The sequence below is a fragment of the Desmodus rotundus genome, chromosome 6 (assembly GCF_022682495.2).
Source record: "Desmodus rotundus isolate HL8 chromosome 6, HLdesRot8A.1, whole genome shotgun sequence".
NCBI lineage: Eukaryota > Metazoa > Chordata > Mammalia > Chiroptera > Phyllostomidae > Desmodus > Desmodus rotundus.
In genome coordinates, this window is record NC_071392.1 from 116,149,514 (window position 1) to 116,155,691 (window position 6,178).

The window sequence follows — 6,178 nt, forward strand, 5'->3', positions numbered from 1 at the left end:
AAGATCTGACGGACTTCAGAGAGGAACACGAGAGACACATGTAAAGGAACCGAAAATGGCATCGCCCCTCTCAGCACTGGAAACCACAAAACGACACAGCAGTGCCTTCGCTCCTAGGGAAATAATAACCAACCGAGAATAACGGCCCCAGGCAAACTATCGACCACTTGTGAGGAAGAAGACATGTTTACACAGAATGGGCTCGAGCATTATAATGGTCCCCAAAGAATCACGCCTCCTGTAGCCACGCCCCCTTGCGATGGAACTTTCTTGGCCTTCCAGGGAGAGTGCTTTATTTTTTCACTCCTTTGAACCTGGGCTGGCCGTGCGATTTGTTTGGACCAACAGAATGTGGCAGAAGCGACACTGTGTGAGTTCTGCAGCCAGGGCTTTAGAGAGGCCTCGAAGCATCTCCTCTGACCTTCTTGGAAGTGAGACCACCGTGCTGTGAAGAGGCCTAGGCATGTCTACTGGACGACGAGTGGCCACACGAGAAAATGTCGAAAAATGACACAGCAAGATGGAGAAAAGTAACGTAAAATTCTTAGAGCAGCTTAATGCTATTTTCCATTAGATTGTCTTTTTATTTAGAATTGTATATATATTTAGGATATAAACATTTTGTTATACTTTGCAAATATTTTTCTCTCCATTATGGCTCATCTTTTAACTTTGTTTATATTATCTTTTATATATATATTTTTTATTTTTATTGTTTTTCATTTTTTGGTGGCCACATCTATGAGTAATTTTCTTTAGGTCATTGAGGTTTTGTTTCTTAAGTCCCTCCACACAAAAGTTTATGTTAATCTCATGTATTAAAAAAGAAAGCAGTGTAAGTAATTGGTGCTGTATGGTGGTGACTGGAAGAAGAGAGTTGAGTGTAAAACAGTTCTCTTTGCAGAGTGGCCTGGAGTGAGGAGAGCCAGGCAAGGAAATGCTGCTTTTCTGTTACGAGTTTCCCACAGTTTCGCCTGAAGTTACGCTGACAAATGTATCCCGAATCTGAGGACTCACTGGCCTTGGCCAGTCTGGTCAAGGCCTCCATCAGCTCTTGCCGAAATGACCCCAATGGCCAGCTCACTGCTGTCCTGCCTCCCCCCCTGCCTGTTTCAGTTATCCATTGCTATGAAATAAACCACTTCAAAACCAATTTATTAAATCTCATAATTCTGTGGTTTTCTTGAGCCAAGGGGTGTTCCTCTATTCACGTGACATTGCTGGGCAGAGTGTCCAGGCGGCGCATTCAACCCGGCTGGTGCTGGCAGTTGGCGCTGGTAGTTGGCTGGGTTCTTAGACGGGGCTGTGGGCCTCAATTCTCTTCTGTGTAGCTTGGGCTCAAGAGGTAGGAAGTGGAAGCTGGCAGACCTCAAAGGCGGGGGCTTGGAAGTCCCGGAACATCTCTTCCACTGCCTGCTCACAGCGGTCAGAGCAGCCATGCAGCCCGCCAAGCCTCAGGGGGAGTGGAGCATCACTGGGGGCCCTCTTTGGAGACCAGCGATCATGATCCCTCCAGGCAATTTTCCAGTTTCTAGAGACATCTTTTAAAAACAAATAGATACCACCCCCTGCTGAAATCCACCAATGGCATCATTACGCTCACATACCTGTCACGCAATGCCCTGCCTTACCTGGCCCCTGCCCAAATCTGTCCTTCACACCTCCGTTTCCCCATGCTGGTCTTAGCGTTTTCCCAGCACCTCTAACTCACCACCCCTCAGTGGGCTGGAAAGCTTTTGCGTTGATGTTCCATAGCTCAGGACAGTTTTCCTCAAGCCTTCACCGGGCCACTTCACTCTCCTCACTGCTTTCACACTCTGGGCAGCTGCCATTATTTCTTTCTTCACATTTTGGGTCTCCGCTAGAACGCAAGGTCCTTGCAGGCAGTGAGCGCCTTTCTCTGTCCTATCCTGGACGCACTCCCAGCACCCAGAACAGCACTGACCACCGGGATGGCACCCCGTAAATACATTCCACGGTTAACTGAATGTATTTCCCTAAGTCTTGGGCATGTATTGTATTGAGAAATATATGAACTAATTCCAAGAACTACAGTGGTAATTAGCAGAGAGATCCGATAATATACCAGTCCTACATACCTACTGGCAAATACTTCTACCTTCCTAATTTAAAGCTGACGGCTGTTTTCCTGTGTGCCCTGTGCAGGCAGCTGCTGCAGCCAGCCCAGCCTCTGACGGCCGCAGCCAATCTGCCCTGTGCACGCCTGGAACTCAGGGAACTTGGAGGAACTCATCAGACACACTCTGGGCAGAAGCCAGGGGAGTGCTGCCCTTGACATTTTAATTTTAATCCATTTTCGATGTCAGCTGTCCCTCATTAACTCATTGAATTTAATCAGAGGGCTGAACGAGAATCCCTGAACTACGGTTTCTCCAAGGGTCCTCAGAAGCCAATGTAGTCCCAGGCTGTCAGCCAGAGTGAACCCAAACCCACGTTTACCCAGGAAGCAGGTGCGTGTTAAGGGCAGGATTCTTAGATGCGCGTCCCATGGGGCAAAGATAAATCTAAGCCAAGACACAATTAACAAGGCCTGTTCATAACAAACTTGCAGCAAAACCCCCTTCTGCCGGTGCGGTTGTTTCAGCAGGGGTTAAAGGTGTCAGGGAGCATGCTTTATTAAGGAAAAAAGGAAACGCCGACACACTGCCTCAGTGCAGAAGGTCCTGCTAGGGTAGGACTTGTGGACTGCGGGAGAGACCAGCTGGTATTCAAGTACACTTGGCCATGGCGGTCGGCTGCAAGGGGCAGGCAAGCAGTTTGGGGACATTTCAGAAGAGGAAGGGGTGGTGGGTTTTCGGCCAGCCATTGCCTGGAACAAGAGGGGTCGATGAGGTGCCTGTTTGCAGCCAAACTGACGTCATGGTTACGGGGCGGGGGGGGGGGGGGCGGAGGGGGGGGGGCGGAGGGGGCGGGTGTGAGTGGCTGCCATGACAGCACGTTTCTCACGCAATCACCAATTTTAAATAATTAGGTTTAGAGGTGGAAGTTATCTTAAGTTCACTTGGCCACTCTGACCGGGTGAACCCATGCCTCAGCCCCCACCCCAAGTGCATTCGATGCGTGAGTGGGAAGTCTCGGACACGGGAATGTGGGGTCTAAGCCGCAGCAGTCACAAGCACAGTTTTCCTGAATCCTAGGACTGACTGTAACCATCGTGCTTCTCAGAAGCATTTAAAACAAAGAGAGAAAAAAGTCAGTAACAACATAAGCCAGTTCTAGTTCTAGCCCACTGATGACCCCACTATGTCATTAACGGAATCCCGTTCAGGGGCTCAGGGCCTCGGGACGCCTGCGCCCTCCCCATCGCTAGTGCGTGCAGGGGCCTCAAGTCGTCCAGACCAGCCAGCCCTTCAGATTTAAGGCGGCCAATGAACACGGGGAAGAAGTGGGGGTCAGCAGTGAGACTCTGAGGTAGGTCCTGACCCTCCCCGATCACTGGGTGTCCCACCTGAGCCCACCCTGAGTGTCTCCACCTTCCTCTCTTTAAGTTACTTTAAGGTCCTCAAACTGTTATTTCGTTATAACACTGATAAAAAGATCCATCTCAGGCCACCGTCTGTGGCGAGGGGGGCGTGTTCTCCCCATGTCTGCGAGCATTTTCTCTGGGGACCCGTTTCCTCTCCCACCCCACAGATGTGCCCCTTAGGTGAGTTGGTGTCTAAACCGTCCCAGGCCGAGTGTGGGTGTGTGTGTCCTGCTATGGGAGGGTGAATAAGCAGGTTGCGAAACAATTGTTTCATTTGGTTTCTACCTTCACTAAATGTAAGTATAGCTCACCTTTATTTCAATATTTAATATTAGAAGTGTTTGGTTCTTTTATTTACAAGTTTGGTGTTTTTGTGACCAGAAATAGGCCATGGGAACTTAACTCTTGTTTACGTCCATTAGCCTGGGGTAAAATTGCTTCACGATTTTGCTTCAAGTTGGCTTCCCAGAATCAATGGGCAACGTGAAGCGTTCCTGTACATTTACTTGCCCTTTGGATTCTCCTTCGAACCAAATAAAACATCTTCCTAGTTCTCTCATTAACGAGCTAAATAAAAATCTTTGACATGTTCATTTTGTATTTGAATCATTTTACTTTCTTAAAAAATTTATCCTTTAATATTTGGTGACTAATAACCTTAGTACATTAATTTGATTTTAATTGCAGTCCTCTTAAAGTCGTTATAAAGACCATAAAGCAATATGGATAAATGCTCTTGATAAAACATTAAGTGATGAATCTTGCACTAGGTTGTGACTGAAACTAAAAATTTTTAAGTGTTTAGGGCGAGACTGCAAGGGAAGGAGGGAAAAAAACCCTAAGTCTGTTTACCAGGGTGGTAGGATCCTGGAGAGTTTCTTTAAATTCTGATTTGCTGTTATTCTGTTATGCATTCAAACTAGGAAACAAATGCCCCTCTATTAGTTTCCTATTGTTACTGTAACAAATTACCTCAAACTCAGTGGCTTAAAACGATACATATTTGTCACCTTATAGTTCTGGAAGTCAGAAGTCCAGATGAGTCTCACTGGGCCAAAACCAAAGTGTGGGCAAGGCCGCTTTCTCCGGAGGCCCTGTGACTGTTTGGGTTGTTTTTCAGTTTGTTTGTTGCCTCTTCCAGCTCCCACATTCCTGGGCTCGAAGTTCCTTCCTCCACCGTCAAGGCCAGCAGCACGGCATCTTCAGGTGTGTCTTCCCATGTACTTCTCTGACCCCTTTAACAACCCTTGTGATTACAAGGAACCCACCCACATGTAATCCACGGTAACCTCGCCACCCCACCCCACGGTCCTTAATGTGATCCTATCTGCAAATCCCCTCTGCCTGTAAGGTAACATTCACAGGTTATAAAAATTAGGACGTGGGCGTCTTTGAGGTCCACGGTCCTGCCTATCACAGACCCCGTTCCCAATCCAGAGGATTTCTCAGACCTTTAAATTCCATGAAAACTAACAGCCTTCCTATGTGTCTGAGTAAAGGTACCACACCGAGTGTTCAAGCAGTGTAAAATCTCATTTAAATTCTGTAACAGGCAACATTATGGTAGAAAAATCATTACAACCACTGTTGCCTCTGGGGTGGGTGGAGACTGACTGGAAAGGGCGTAAGAAAACTTGAGATGGTGGTATTCTGTCTTTGTAGGGTTTCAGGGTACAGAGGTGTAAACACACACTGAATCCTACTGATACATATTCAGGAGGCACTGTATGGATGGACGCCTGACATTTACTCTGAAATGTAATACACAAAGGTGGACTGACAGAGCGATGGATAAATGTGTGGTAGGATGTTTATGGTAAAAGGTAGGTGGCCGGTCTGAAAATCACATTAACAATTTTTATGAAACACGTTTTTGGAAAATATGATATAACCCTGAAATATTACTCTGGTGCCTTAAATTAATAAAGGGATGTAGCTGGAATATTATTAAGCAAGTCCTTGAACAACCTATTAACAATCAAAGGCTCTTCTCTTCACGAGGGCCACTCTGGAAACTTCTGCATGGGAGCAGGAGCACCCCCGGTGGTCTCTGGGACGAGGGAGGGAGGGGCGTATACAGAGCAGGGGCCAGGAGGCTGCGCCACCACCACCCAGCCTGTCCACGTGACAGAACCTCTGCTCCACAGGGCACTGAGGGACACCACTTTAAAACCACACTCCCCTGCTCTGGCCAGGTGGGGTGGCTCAGCTGTTCGGAGCGTCGTCCCCTACAGCAGAAGGCTGTGGGCTCGATCCTCGGTCAGGGCACGTGCCTAGGCTGTAGGTTTTGTCCCCGGTCAGGGTGCATGTGTGGCAACCGATCGGTATTTCTGACGTCGATGTTTCTCTCTCTCCTTCTCTCCCTTCCTCTCTCTCTCTCAAATCAATAAAGATATCCTTGGATGAAGATTAAAAAATAATAAAATAAATAAAACCGTATCGTCTTTGTAATTCTTTATTAATTTGCTGGCAGCACACCTTCCACTTCTTGGTAACCCCCGAGACAACCTAGCACAGCGCTCTACCCAGAACACGCATTTAATAAACATTTGATGAGGGGCGAGGGGTGCTCCCCAACGACCCCAGGCTGACCTCAGGCAGCTCCCTCCATGGGTGAAGATGCAAACCCACCCCACCCCCAGAGACATCAGTGAGGAAGGATGTCCCTGCTGTTGTTCTGCACAGAGCCGA